This window comes from Mesoplodon bidens (genome assembly GCF_964165515.1).
Source record: "Mesoplodon bidens genome assembly, chromosome: 3".
Lineage (NCBI taxonomy): Eukaryota > Metazoa > Chordata > Mammalia > Artiodactyla > Ziphiidae > Mesoplodon > Mesoplodon bidens.
Genome location: NC_138178.1, coordinates 160,828 through 177,232, shown reverse-complemented (window position 1 = coordinate 177,232; position 16,405 = coordinate 160,828).

Sequence of the window (16,405 nt, the reverse complement as noted above, 5' to 3'; positions counted from 1 at the left end):
AACTCTAGACTTTTATGTATTCTAAAAATAGAATCCTTCTTCAAGTTAACTTTCAGGAAGAGGAAGGGTAGCTTTATTAGATAATTATTGTTCTTTCCTTTTCCCCATCGACCAGATTTTGCCAGGTGAGTAAACAGTGTCAGTCGGCTGAGTCTTTCCAGCTTTAAATATCTTTAGTTCTCTAAGCCTCCAGGATATTGCTTATCAAGGACAGGCATTAATTACTCTCTACCAAAGGGTCTAGCAATGTGGTTGGTCTCCTGAAAAGCTGGTGAGGAGGAGGTGTTATATGTCTTATTTGGGGTTAGTCAAGAGTGCAGAAGCCTGGGAGACCATACTGGCTGCTCTTGGAGGTTTTATGGGTGTGACTGGAGAAATACGATAGTGCTTCCAGCTGCTCCATTTAATGGCCAGATAGAATGGGACAAGTTACTTAATCTCTAAGGCCCATTTCCTCACCTGTAAAATGGGGCTGTTGGTAACACCTACATCATTGTACTGTTTTTTGGATTAAACAATATAGAAAGAGCACAGAGTAAATGTTAAACATATGTTAGTCATAACTATCAGACATCTGTGTGTGTGTTTGCCTCATGTAGCTGCACCAAGACTAGATTTTTATTTGTGCCAGTAGGACTGCATTGTCAGCTTTAGTCAGATATATCATGTTTTTAAACTTCTTTCATGATTGTGAAAAGATCACCAAGAGGAAGCAGTGAGCTGACAGCTGAGGCAGAGGGAGAGTTGGAATTCCTGGAATGTTTGTTCCTGACCTCCTTTCCAGCTCTCATCACCAGTGAAAGCTACTTTTTTTGGACCAAGAGAAAGCACTCTTGGGCTTCCCTGGTGGCGCAGTGGTTGAGAGTCCGCCTGCTGATGCAGGGGACACGGGTTCGTGCCCCGGCCCGGGAAGATCCCACATGCCGCGGAGCGGCTGGGCCCGTGAGCCATGGCCGCTGAGCCTGCGTGTCCGGAGCCTGTGCTCCGCAACGGAAGAGGCCACAACAGTGAGAGGCCCGCGTAACACACACACACACACACACAAGAAAGCACTCTTGGGAGCCTCTATGGAGAAGGCTTTGTGTGTGTGTGTTTTTTTTTTAAGTTCTTCAATAAATACACTAAGCTCTGCTTTGGGAATACATCATGGATCCACAAAGAAAAAACAGTAGAAGGAAACATTGTGGATGTAAAAAACATCGTTGAGACTTCACTAATGCTTGGATACTTTTGCTGCTTATATTTATGAAGAGACCCTTGAAATTACCCAGAAAAGTGACCCAAATAGTCACAATGTGACAGTGCTTTTAATTTCACTAGTGTTCATATGGCTACAGTTTAGTTTCAGATAAATTCGCAATAAATGAAATTACAAAATGCTGTTTGTCTCCCCAAGGGATGGTTTTATTGCTTTTGCATCCATTTTGCTAAGTATATTTTCAAAGTAGAGGCCTGTATACCTAGTGATAGTAAATAAAATCACTGGATATAAGGAAAGAGGCATCACTGAAATATATTCAGATTCTTGGAAATTTTAGTTTTTTCTTTCATATCTTCTATTTTCTAAAAAAAAATGTAATTAGTTTTTTGCTTCTATTGCCAGAGAAGCACGGGAGAACTCTATTTCCTTCCCATATGAAAGATGTAATATCACAATCTCGATTCTGACTTCTGTTCAGACATTCTGAGCCACAGGGGAACCTGCCCACATTCAAATTCACAATGTGGGTGCTGACATCATAGGGAATTATCTTATTGTTCCATTTCCAATAATAGAGAAAAAAGTCAGAAATTCAATATGACTCTACTAAATAGTAACAACATCTCTCAACATTTATAACACATTATATTCTGGTATCACCCAAGGTGCTGAAAGAAAAGATTTTTTTTCCTAGCTTACATAAATTCTTGATTTTCGTCTTCTGAGATGTTGCAATGCATGCAGATGTCTCATAATATTATAGGTATCTTAATTTTATATACAGACAGTGACATGAAACTGAAAGGATTTGGTCCAACCACTGTTGTGAATGTATTTCCATATAAACCCCAAATCTAATGTTAGACTAATTTCTGCCATAATGTAGACACTTCAGGGAAATGATAAAACCAGGGACACGTGACTTTGAAAGTCTAACTGGTGAAAGAGCATTAGTTTCTTAAAACTGGAAATACTCCAATTTCTTTTAGACATATTTTACCTGGAGCAATTTATAACATTAACACACTTCCTAATCATGCTCTACAACAAGAAGTCAGTGCCTTACAATATTCGTGGAATAGTGAATCTTTTACAATTAAGGGGCCAAAGTTACAACGGATTGTCAATTGAGGATGTTAACATCAAGTAAAACCCAACATCATTTCATCTCAAACATAACATGTCCAAAAACAAAACTCTTGATCCCTTCCTGCCAACACAAATCCGTTTCTCTAGTGTCATCCAGCTTAGTAAATGGCACCCCCATTCACCCAGAATATTTGCTCAAGCCAAAGGCTTGGGAGTTATTCCTAACTCCTTTATTTCTCTCATACTCAAAATCCAATTTAGCAGCAAATTCCTTTGGCTCTACCTTCTCCAATTATCCCAGGTCCAATCACTTCTTACCACCTTGATCTCCAACACCCTGGTCTAAGCCGCCATAGTTTCTAGCCTGACCCACAGCAACAGCTTCCTAACTAGCCCCTGCTTCCACTCTCACACCCGATAATTAGTCTATTCTCCACACAACTGCCAGGGTAACCCTCTTAAAATATTAATTAGATTATTTCACTCCTCTTTGCTCACAACCCTCCTATGGTTTCCATCACATTAGAATAAACCCATATTCCTTCCACGGCTTACAGGGTTCTAAATGGTCTGGCTCTTGTCTTTCCAAGTGAATGCTATTTTCATTCTTCCCCCAACTCTGCTCCACCCCAGCTAACCTCCTTCTCACTCCTCACCAGGACCTGGCCCGTGTGGTCCATCTACCTGGATGGAAGCTTGAGATGTTCTTTTGGTTCACTGTCTCTCTTCATTCAGATCCCTCCCCACATGACCTTGTCAAAGAGGAGAGAACACTCACCTAAAATAGCATCTTATGTCACCCTCTAGCCTAGTGGTCCTCAGCTCTGGCTGTGCATTAGAACTTCCTGAGCAACTTAAAAATTGTGATGCCCAAGCTGCACTTTCAAGTAACTGAAATAGAATCTCTGCAGGTGGGACTAAGGCTTCAGCATTTTTTTAAAGTGCTCAGTTGTTTTCAGTGTTGAGCCAAGGTTGAGCCCCACTGCTTCAACTCCTGACCCTGCTTCATTTTTCTTCATAGCACTTATTACCACTGATATAACATTCTATGTTTATTTGTTTTCTAGAATTTGCTCTATGTGTTTAGAGACTTTCTGTGTTTTGCTCACTGCTAATTCCTTAAGACCTAGAACACTTTGCAAATTATAGGGATTCTTAATTAATTTCTTAAGAGGAAGAACATTCCTTCCCAACAAAACAGAAAAAAAAAGATAATTTCAGAAAGAAGAGATGGTCCTTTCAAAGAAAGAAAAATTGACGTTACACTGATTTATTTTTTAACTTTGAATAAAAAAATTGTATTGATATATTACATTGTGTGTTGTGTGATTGCTTTCCATTAGATATGGGTTTTTGAATGTTTCTTGTAGCTATCTTTTTTCTTCCAGTTTTATTGAGATATATTTGATATACAGCACTGTATGAGTTCACGGTGTACAGCATGATGATTTGACTTACATACATCATGAGGTGATTACCACAATAAGTTTAGTGACCATCCATCATCTCATGTAGACACAAAATAAAAGAAGTAGAAAAACATTATTTTTCCTTGCGGTAAAAACTCTTAGGATTTTCTCTCTTAACAACTTTTATATGTAACATACAGCAGTGTTAATTATAGTTATCCCATTGTACCTCAAGTCCCTAGTACCTATTTATCTTATAACTGGAGGTTTGTACCTTTTGATGCCTTCATCCAATTCCTCCCCTCACCCAGCACCCCTTTCCTGCCTTTGGTAACCACAAATCTGATCTCTTTTTCTATGCTCAATGCTGGTCAATTGTTCGAGTCTACCAATTTGTTTAATTTGTCCCTTGTTAATGAATATCTATATTATATTGTTTCCAGGCTCCAGGCTTTCACTATTATAAAGAATGTTGCATTTCTCATATAATCCTCAAACTCTATGAGAGGGGAACAATTTAATCCCATTTTATAGATGAAGACTAGAGAGAGGGATAGGGAAATGAAGTAATTTGCATAATCTCATGCATGTAGTAAGTGGAAAAGGTACAATTCTAATCCAGAGCCTGCATTCTTTACTACCTTCCATTGTCTTCCTGCCAACAAGGGGAACTGTATTAGTATTTATCTACCATATTAAGTAAGGTATTGGAGGCATGCTGCAGAGTGTACAGACTGGGGCTTCAGGAGTGTTTGTAATATGTTATTTCCTTAGCTTAGGTCAAGGATTCGCACGTATCTATTTTTGTGTTTTTTTTTTTTTTTTTTTTTTTTTTTTGCGGTACGCGGGCCTCTCACTGTTGTGGCCTCTCCCGTTGCGGAGCACAGGCTCCGGACGCTCAGGCTCAGCGGCCATGGCTCACGGGCCCAGCCGCTCCGCGGCACATGGGATCCTCCCGGACCGGGGCACGAACCCGCGTCCCCTGCATCGGCAGGCGGACTCTCAACCACTGCGCCACCAGGGAGGCCCATGTGGTTTGTTTTTGAAACATAAAGCATTTGTTTATTTTTGTGTTTCTTAATTTACGTCAATGTCACATATGAACTTTCATATGTATCATCTATTACACAATTAAAACTGTTAAAAATCCCAGTACTGGTAAAAAGATGTGTGGGTAAAATCTAAGGACAAGTTCTTCAGATTGCTTTAAAATTTCTGACCTATTCTTACATGGTTGGGGAAAGGAGAGATTGGAATGGTGATTTAGGAACCCATGGAGAGCAAATCTCAAATCTGGTCACATAGTGACCACCATGGCAATTATTCATCTGGCATCCCTCTTCTAGGAACTATTCTTTTCCCAGTATTCATGGTTATGGTGGGAGACATAATGATCCTACTTCCTGGATACAGTTGATTAGACCAAGAGAGGACCCTTGGGACAAGATATTGTTTCTCTGGTAATTCATTTCCTGGCCTGAGTCAGCTGGTCAGCTGGTCTATAAGCAGGCACATGACTCAGGCTAAGCCAATCAGTGTCCTTTACCTAGAATTTTAGAACCAGAACTGGGAAAGATTCAAACTCAAATCTGCTAGCAGACTTTTTTTTTTTTTTTTTTTTTTTGGCTGTGTTGGGTCTTCGTTGTTTCACGCAGGCTTTCTCTAGTTGTGGCGAGCAGGGGCTACTCTTCATTGCGATGCGTGGGTTTCTCATTGCGGTGGCTTCTCTTGTTGTGGAGCTCGGGCTCTAGGCGTGTGGGCTTCAATAGTTGTGGAGCATAGGCTCAATCAGTAGTTGTGGCTCACTGGCTTAGTTGCTCTGTGGCATGTGGGATCTTCCCAGACCAGGGATCGAACCCGAGTCCCCTGCATTGGCAGGTGGATTCTTAACCACTGCGCCACCAGGAAAGTTCCTCTGCTAGTAGACTTTTGGAGAAAAATTCATTTGTATTAAAAAGAAGGAATACAAGGCAGACAAAAAAACAAAAAACAAAAAACAAGCCACAGGGAGTCTTGATGGCATTCAAGGCTTGATTCCAGATGTTCCTGAGGCCCAGCTACACCCAAGACCTTCCAAAGCTAAGTTGTATTGTAAGAGTCCCACAGTATCCATTTAATAAATTACTGTTTTCTAAAGTACTTTAAAAAAATGTTTCTTTTTTACCTGAGAGAGTTCTAATTTCCTTAGGTCAATTAATCAGCAGGTGGTGCTGCAAAGGTATAAGAAGACAGCTATCAGGACAATAAGGACTTTTTGTGCTAGCCACTGAGAGTTTAATTGGTTATAGACCCACAACAAGTATTTATACTGAACGGCCAAAAGAAAATACAGTTAGCAAACAAAGAAGTATACCCTATTAGTCATGACAAAAAAACAGACAAAAGTAGAATCACCAGAGTTGCAGAACTTCCTTTGCCAAAAAAAAAAAAAAGAATTTTTAAAAACTAAAAAACAATTGAAAGGCAAAGTAGGAATAATGGATCCCAATCAACAGGAATAAACCATTTAAATTCTTCTGTGTAAATGCATCAGTTTTGTGTAAAATAAAGGTGGATCAGATAACTACCTCCTTACTACCTCTAAAATTCTTTAGCTCTGATGTTAAAAACATTAATAGCAATTTACAGCTTTTGTAAAGTCCTGAAAATATGACAAAAATTATTTCATAATTGAACATCACTGTCAAAAATGGAGGTCTTAGCTGACTTAATACCAATGATAAAATCAGACCAAGTGGTTCAGAATGTGCTTTATTGGCTAGTTAACAAGTTTGGGTGACTTGTGAAGTATCAGATATAGCCCATGCTCTGTAGATGCTAAAAATATATAGAAATGTTATGTAAAGATCCAAGAAAGCAAAATCCAATCCCTATCATTTTATTTCTCCATGGCTTTTAAATTAAAATCACTACTCAAGAGCCAGCTCATATTTATTTCCATTTCAAAGTCTAGTTTATTTTTCCTTTCACACCAATGATTCACTTTATCAAGAATATTTTCTTTATTGTGACTTAGTACAATATATATATGTATATATAATTAGAGTAACGATTACAGAATATTTTTGACAAGTATGGAAAAATAGTAGTTAATGTTTTCCATCTGTTTGCTGCATGCTATGTCACCAAAAGAACCACTGATCCTACAGAATCAGGAAACGCCTATGCAAGTACATGACAGAAATATAAATGTCTAATGAATTAATTTTGATCACTTACTTACACATTTTTGTAAATGTTACCATATGCTGTTTAAATTACGCATTATCAAAATTAGTGCGTTGTCTCTTCCAGACAGAGCTTCACTCTGGGAAGTTTCAAAAATTATAATTATTTAAATTTATTAGTGTAAAATGTATTGTCATTTACTTCTAGATATCTGATTTCTCTAAAATTAAAGTTCAAGTTCTGAAATCTTCCTTATAAGAGCTTTAGTGGTGCTGTCCCAAGTCTTTTCTTTGGTAGATTTAAGTTCTCCAAAAAGTAAAAACCAAGAACTATATCTAATGACCTCAAATTCAAACTACAACTTGCAGAAAGGGAATGAAGAATGTGTCATGATTTCAATCTGCAGGCTTGGAAGGCACTGCAGATTGTCCGTGTTCTAGGAAGTCACCATAGCTTGGTTCCATGTTGGGACCCGTCTGTCCCCATCCCACCCCATCCTGCTGAGGGACTGTGCTGGAGGAAGAGACCTCAGTCAGAACAACACAGAGAAGTCTAAGAAACGCTTTCTAGATGAGTCTATTTCACCAACCTGGCACAAAAATGGAGGTCAGAAAGCCTTCCCATAACCAAAACAAGTGTTCTAAATATTATAAATATTGGCATAGTAATTTGTTGTTTGTTGAACAACGATTGAGCAATTATAAAGCCAGCACGATCCTAAACTCCTTGGAGGCAGGTGCTCTAATTATGCCCATGTGACTTGCCCAAGGTTACACAACTAAGAAGTTGCCCCACTGGGGGTGAACACAGGTGTGTCTGACTATGGAGCTGGTGCCCTGACCGGTGCGTAATGCTCCCTTCAAATAACCAAGTGTAAATGGCCAGATTTATTGGTACAAATGACACAAACGTAACTTCCCACCTTCTTGTCCTAGGCTATGTTATCGGAGATGTAACTAAGCAGACTTTCTGTCTGAGTTTTTTAGTCTTATATTAATATTTACAGAATGTGGTTTATCCCAATTAGTACTGCACATGCAAATTCCACACAGTGAAAATTTAAAGAAAAAATAGGCCTGAAGTCACATGGCTCTCCCACTTGCAGTACTGGCAGAATAGGTATCAAAGAATCTGCACTGCTCTTCATTCACCAAACTGCTGAGTCAAGGTTAAGTCCAGGGGGTAAGTTTTGGAAACACGAAAAACCTTGAATACATGCACACATGTACACTGAGGATAGGTCACATATTGGATATTTGCATCCCAAAACATGAAGAACCATTGCACTAAAATCTTTTAAATTGTAAAATTGTGATTTCCCACATAACTTACATTATATAGGAAGAATGTTAATCCATAAAAGAAAACCTGGCCTGTTTGTTATATTTCTCATGATAAAGTAATAAATTAGTATTGTGATTTACTCAAAAACAAAGTTAGAGAAAAACTAAAAATGGTTGCACTTAGGTTTACAATGCACATATGATACAACTGTGTTAAAAGGAGCAACACTAGATTGGTACAACGTGAATTGTTTCATCATTAATACACGTCTTAGAGTCTCCGAGAAATCTTTCCTTCACTCAATCCTGACGGTCAGAACATAAAAAGTGACTGTTAATTAAAGAAAACCAGACATCTCAAGTTAAGGAATTTGGTGCTTTTCTGTGTAGGGGAAGATGCAGGAGCCTGGGCTCATTGAAATCATTACTTTGATGTGCACCTCAGTGATCTGGGGTCAGTACCCTGCTTTTCTCCATCCTGAATCCCCTCAGGGTGCACAGTTGGGGGCAGCTGTAGTGGCTGAGGGCCTGATGGCAGCAACATCCTTTGCTTACTGATAGGGCAGGCGACATTCTCTGTCCACAACAGTCTAGAACCGTCAGGGGCAAACTGAAGCTGCTGTGCTCAGGCAGGATTTCTTCTTCAGGGAAGACTTAGCTCTGCTCTAAAGATCTTTCAAATAACGGATTCAGGCCCATCAGATTATCTGGGATAATCTCTTTTCCTTAAAGACAACTGGTTGTGGACTTTAATCACATCTACAAAATGCCTTCACAATAACACCCAGATAAGCGTTTGATTGAATAACTGGGGACTACAGCCTGGCCAAGCTGACACGCGAAACTGACCATTGCAACAATCACATGTATATGAATGTATATATACATCTGTATTATGATCCAGATGTACTGTTGCACTACGTGTGTGTAGACAGACAAATGGAGCATTCAGGAGGGATGCACACTAAAATGATAACAACGGAAGAGAGTGTATTTGGGGAGATGAAAAGGGGAGTGGCATAGGGCGAAAGGAGTTTCACTTTTTACTCTTTATAGTTCTGGTGGGTGATGTTGATACTGGGGAGAGAATGCATGTGTGGGACCAGCGGGTATTTGGGAAATCACTATACTTTCTGTCCAATTTTTCTGTGAACCTAAAACTACTCTGAAAAAGAAAGTCTATTTTTTTTTAAATGACAGATTACCTACAAATAAACAGCAATCGGGTTGGTAGCAGAGCTCTCATTAGCAAAAATAAAAGCGGAAAAATATCTTTTATGTACCCAAAGTAAAGAACGCTGAACCTAGAATTCAATACATAATAAATTATCATTCAAGAAGGAAGATAATTCAATATGTATTCAAATATGATATACAATGGAATATTAGCCATAAAATGGAACGAAACTGAGTTATTTGTAGTGAGGTGGATGGACCTAGAATCTGTCATACAGAGTGAAGTAAGCCAAAAAGAGAAAAACAAATACCATATCCTAATGCATATATATGGGATTTTAAAAAGCGGTACTGATGAACCTAGTGTCAGGGCAGGAATAAAGACACAGACATAGAAAATGAACTTGAGGGCACGGGGGTGGGGGGGGAAGGGGAATGTAGGATGAAGTGAGAGAGTAGCATTGACATATTATGGGGAAGAATGCACACCTCTGTGACTGTATTAAAAGTCATTAAAATGTACACTTTTAAATGGCTGATTTGTATGGCATGTGAATTATATCTTAATGAAGTTGTTAGAAAAAAAAACAAATATGAAAATATAATAGTTTACTCCTCACTGACATTTGTGAAGAAACTACTGAACAATATGCATCAAAGAGGTAGGAGGGAAATGCAATGGTGAGCAAATCCATTTGGATAACATATTGCTAAACTAAATTAAGTACTGAGTATGAAAAAAAACACAATAATTTTCATGGATGTGTTTTAAAATCAGAATGAAAATTCTGGATAATACTATGGAAGTTGATGGTGAAGTGTTTCAGCATGAAATAAAAAAAAATTATAAATATTTTGTTGCTTTTGGAAGAGAACAGAGTTAATAATTAACCTTAGAATATGTTAAAGAAATGTGAAGCTAACACACATGTTAAAAATGTAAGAGTACCTTTTCAAGAAAACCACAGGAATTAAGAAAAACATACTAATCCAACAAAAGGAGCAAAGAAAAACAATAGACAAAGCAAATGGGGATAAAACCATGGTAAACAGATGACACAAAATAGGATAATTTCCAAGGAAATTAGTACAGTTTTGAAAATTTATCTTTAGAACACTACTCATCAAAACCTGTAAAATAGTTAATCCAATACTTAAGTGAAAATGTATAGTTTTAAATGTGTTTATTATAAAACAAGAAGCAGTGAGCCTACGAAATCAGAAGAACAATGAAAATTGGAGGAAGTAAATAAAAGCAAAGGTAGAATTAAAGAAACAGAATGATCAAAGAATTTTAAAATAGAGTTAAATTGGAAATCAAAACCTGTTTCTCTTAAAAGAGTAGTAAATAGAAAAAGTCTGCTTAAGGAAAAAAGAGAGTACATGCAAATTAACATTAGGAATGGAAGAAGACTGGTAAGTACAGATAAAGAACAGATTTTTTTAACCTTCAAAAAAACATGACAATGTTATGACAATTAATTTTAAAACAAGTGACATTAACACATTTTTAGAAAAATAAAAATGTCCACCTCTTAAAGGAACTAGACCCAGATATTTCACAGAAGAGATTTAGCAACCTCCAAGAAACAAGTTATTTCTATCTTATAGAAACTCTTGCAGAGAATAGAAAAAGAGAGAAAGCTATGCAACTTTTTAAGGGGCTAACATAACATTGTTACCCAAATTGGACAATAAAAGAAAATTATAGGCCCATCTAAACTATAAACCTGAATGCAGAAATGCTATATAAACTATCAATAAATTGAACCCACATTATATTCTGACATTTAGGGTTTTCTAGTATTTTTCAAAATTAGAAAAATATAATAACATTGTTTTCCTGTACATACACTGAAGAAGAGAATCCATATGATCTTCCCAATGAAACAACAAATGTGATTTGACAAAACTTTAACTCATTCATTTAACAAAAAAGAAAAAAAAAACATTGTAGCAAACTGTCCTTACCTTGTTAAGGTATCAAACTACAAAAAACCAAGAAACCACTCAGTGGTCAAAATATTTCAAATAATAATGGCTCGTATTGAATTTCATATTTTAAATAATTTTGCGTGTATTAAATAATTTAATCCTCATAAGAACTACATGAGCTAGGTATTATTTTCTCCATTTGATAGATGGAAAAAGTGTTGCAGAGAGAGGTTAAGTAACTTGCCCCAAATCACACAGGTAGAGCTGGGATTTGAACCCTGGCACATTAGCCTCAAAGTCTTCCTTTAGGATGCCATAATGCCTTGAAAAAGATCCAAAACCTCTTAATTTCTGTTGCCCACATAGACCATGCATTCTTGGATTGAGTGTGGATTCTGTCTAGTTCTATTTAAGCAGAATTTATGTAGATCCTAGAACTTGTGTCTCAGGGGCACTTTCCCCTAAGGTCCCAACATCTGTTTCAGATTTAGAATCATCCTCAGCAGATTCCTGAACAGAACCTATTATTTGTCCTTCTGAAGTCTGTACCCTCTGGAGCCTAGTGAGCATCAATGCCCCTGCCATGTTCTCTCCCCCCCAAAATCTAACGTTTTTTCAACTTTTGGATATTTTCCATGCTCTAAGTAACTTACTTCACTTCAATGGAATGCAGACGGCCTTCCCTTTGCCACAACGCTTTCTGTGGTGGAGACCCACGACACAGATGACACAGACTGGGACTCTTTCTGGCTACATCTCACCTGCTCCTTTCAGGAAGGTTACCTTAGGTTTATACTTCTTATCCTGACCCTTACATTGATCCCTTTCCTTCTTGAAAAACCTGTAAACCAGCCCTGTTTGCTAGGACTGAGCGCTCTCCCTTGATTACAATCTGTATCCGCGGGCCAGATCCTCTATTCCACCAACTGATTTTCAATCTTCAGTTGGTTGAATTGAACCATGCAGAACCGAGGATGTGGAGGGTCGACTGTACTAGCTAGTTCATATAAAGGACTTAGACATCCATGGATTTTGGTATCCGTGGGGGTACTGGAACTAATCTCCCCCAGATACCAAAGGACTATTGTAATTTCCCTTGATTTGGGGCCAGATATTTGTTTTCTAACAGAGTCCTCTCACTTCGATATGGGAGGTCTAGCATAGGCAGAAATATGAAGTCAACAAGTTACTGAATTATCAGACCATTCATTGTTTAGCTAAAGCTTGTCCACCTTCACCTCCTTGACTCGGATAAACTAATCTAGAATGTCCTCTTCCAATCACCCCATCATGTACTTCATGAGGGGGGTCAATCACTTTTGTCTTCCTTGGTTCCTTTTAGTGTTTCTCCTCTTCTCTGTGCTTCTTTCTTTTTTAAAAATACATTTTCTTTTTAAATTAATTAATTTATTTATTTTTGGCTGTGTTGGGTCTTTGTTGCTGTGCGCGGGCATTCTCTAGTTTCGGCGAGCGGGGGCTACTCTTTGTTGCGGTGCGTGGCTTCTCATTGCAGTGGCTTCTCTTGCTGTGGAGCATGGGCTGTAGGTGTGGGGGCTTCAGTAGCTGTGGCACGTGGGTTCAGTAGCTGTGCCTCGTGGGCTGTACAGCGCAGGCTCAGTAGTTGTGGCGCATGGACTTAATTGTTGCGCGCATGTGGGATCTTCCCGGACCAGGGCTCAAACCTGTGTCCCCTGCATTGGCAGGTGGATTCTTAACCACTGCTCCACCAGGGAAGTCCTGTGCTTCTTTTTTGAGGAGACTTAACTCTAGAAGTTCTTGGTCCCCTAGGGCTCAGGAAATACATTGGCAGTGGGCAGGGTGGTTGCTGAATAAAACGAAGTGTGCTCAGACACAAGTGTTTAGGGACAGCTATCTCCACACTGAATTCTTTAGTGGTGAAGCCATGCTGGCCACTTTAATAAATAAGCCCCAACATTTTAGTGGCTCACCACAATGAAAGTGTATTTATCACTCATGTAACAGTCACTGTAGATGTTCCTGGTCAGTGAGTACCTATCCTGACCATGGTGATTCAGGGACCCAGGTTCCTGCCAACTTATGGTGTCACAATCCAAATGGCCTCTTTTGTTGCCTGTGTCTAGATGGCAGATGGGACAGAGAACTTCTTAAAGGTCTTGGCCTATAGGTGAAACACATCACTTCCATGCATATTTTGTAGTCGACTACTGATCTCATTGTCACATGTGTAAGTCAAAGGAATGAGAAAATGTAGTCCTTGATAGGGCAGTCATGTTTCAATTAAATTCCATATTATGGAAAGGTAGCACAATTTTGGTTGAAGCAAGCACTCAGTGTCACTTCTTTACATTACATTAAAATAAATTTCCAGATGGATCAATATTTAAATGCACATTTTCTCCTCTTCAGCACGTGGTATTGGGAAAGCTGGACAGCCACTGTAAATCAATGAAGTTAAAACACACCCTCTCACCATACACAAAAATAAACTCAAAATAGCTTAAAGACTTGTTAACATGACACCATAAAACTCTTAGAACATAGGCAAAACATTCTCTGACATAAGTCATACCAATGTTTTCTTAGGTCAGTCTGCCAAGGCAGTAGAAATAAAACAAAAAATAAACAAATGGGACCTAATCAAACTTACAAGCTTTTGAACAGCAAAGGAAACCATAAATAAAGCAAAAAGACAACCTGCAGAATGGGAGAAAATATTTGCAAATGATGTGACTGACAAAGGCTTAATTTCCAAAATATAAAAACAGCTCATACAACTCAATAACGAAAAAACAACCCAATCAAAAAATGGGCAGAAGACTTAAATAGACATTTCTCCAAAGAAGACACACAGATGGCCAATAGGCACATGAAAAGCTGCTCAACATTGCTAAAAATTATTAGAGAAATGCAAATCAAAACTACAATGAGGTACCACCTCACACCAGTCAGAATAGCCATTATTAAAGAGTCTACAAATAACAAATGCTGGAGAAGGTGTGGAGAAAAGGCAACCCTCCTAAACTGTTGGTAGGAATATAAATTGGTGCAGCCACTATGGAAAACAGCATGGCAGTTCCTTAAAAAACTAAAAATAGAACTACCATATGATCCAGCAATCCCACTCCTGGGCATATATCCAGAGAAAACTCTAATTCAAAAAGATATATGCACCCTAATGTTCATAGCAGCACTATTTACAATAGCCAAGGTATGGAAGCAACCTAAATGTCCATTGACAGATGAATGAATAAAAAAAGATGTGGTACATATATACAATGGAATACTACTCAGCCATGAAAAAGAATGAAATAATGCCATTTGCAGCAACATGAATGGACCTAGAGATTATTATACTAAGTGAAGTAAGTCAGAAAGAGAAAGATAAATACCATATGATATCACATATATGGAATCTAAAATATGACACAGATGAACTTATTTTTGAAACAGAAACAGTCATAGAAAACAAACTTATAGTTACCAAAGGGTAAAGGGGGTGGGGCAGGGGTAAATTAGGAGCTTGGGATTAGCAGAGAGAAACTACTATATATAAAATAGATAAACAACAAGATCTACTGGATATTGACTGTATTCAACATCCTGTAATAAACCATAATGGAAAAGAATATGAAAAAGAATATGTATTTATATGTATAACTGAATCACTTTGCTGTACACCAGAAACTAACACAACATTGTAAATCAACTATACCTCAGGAATAAAAAAAAGGAGTGAATTTAAAAAATTTAAAGTAGATTATAATCACTGAAAGGGAAACAGCTGTCTATTATGAAACAAAATCCAGAACTCATTTTAAAAAAATTAGTTAATTCAACTACAAACAGAAGGCATGGCAACCAGCAAAATGGGGATGGGAGAGTAGTGGGGTGGAGAGACTCATGACTCAAAACGGTCATTTCATTAGTATATGAATGGTTTCTATAATCAAGAAGAAAATTCTAACAGTCCAAAAGGGAAACCAGGAAAAGATATAAGATGATAGTTCACCCAGAGAGCAAATATGGTGAGTCTAAGCAACAAATTAAAAAAGTAACATCAAAATAAGATACCAGTGGCACAAATCAAACATTTTAATGACATTCTGGGACAGGCTATGGCAAAACAAAACTTCATGCACTGTTTATGAGGGTGTAAACTGATACAACTTCTATGGATTTTATCAGTAACTCTGAAACTTAAAATGGGATATCCTTGGGCTTCCCTGGTGGCGCAGTGGTTGAGAGTCCGCCTGCCGATGCAGGGGACACGGGTTCGTGCCCCGGTCCGGGAAGATCCCACATGCCACGGAGCGGCTAGGCCCGTGAGCCATGACCGCTGAGCCTGCGCGTCTGGAGCCTGTGCTCCTCAATGGGAGAGGCCACAATAGTGAGAGGCCCGTGTACCGCAAAAAAAAAAAAAAAAAAAAAAGGATATCCTTTGGCCCAGTAAATCCCTTTCTACAAAAACATCTCATAAATATAGTTCTTGTGTTCTAAGTAAAAGACATTCATTCACTTAGCACTGTTTATATCAGCAAAACACTCTAAAATACCCACAGATCTATCAATAGGGTTATGGATCATTAATTTATGTTTCACCCATACACTGGAAAATTATAAAGCAATTCAAAAGAGTAAGATAACTCTACATGCAGTCACATGTTAAGATCCTTTGACATATTTGGTGAACAATGTAATCTGCATACACAGATAGTGCAATAATACTCATGGAAAAGATATACTTGCATATATTTTGATATGCCTGCAAATGCAAAGAAAACGGTTTGTAAGGATAAACACCCACTTTTTAACACTTCTGTTAAGAGTAGGAATGGGACAGAAGGAAGTTTTAGGGTTGGGTTTTGGGTTATTTTCTTTTTTTTCACTTTTCATTCTATGCATTTACTTCTAACTTTTTACAAGGAGAATGTTATGTCTGTAGTTAAAGAATAAAAACAACTAAATTAGGTGTACCAGGTTCACCAAAGCCTTACCCTGAGAACCATGCTTCTGGATGATCCCCCCAAAGGTAAAAGCTGCCACTTAGAACACATGACATATCTGTGCCATTTGTGTGTGTGTGTGTGTGTGCGCGCACGCGCGCGCACGTGCGGGGGTTGGGTGGGGGGGTGCGCCCGTGAACCAGGCAAATTCTGCCAACA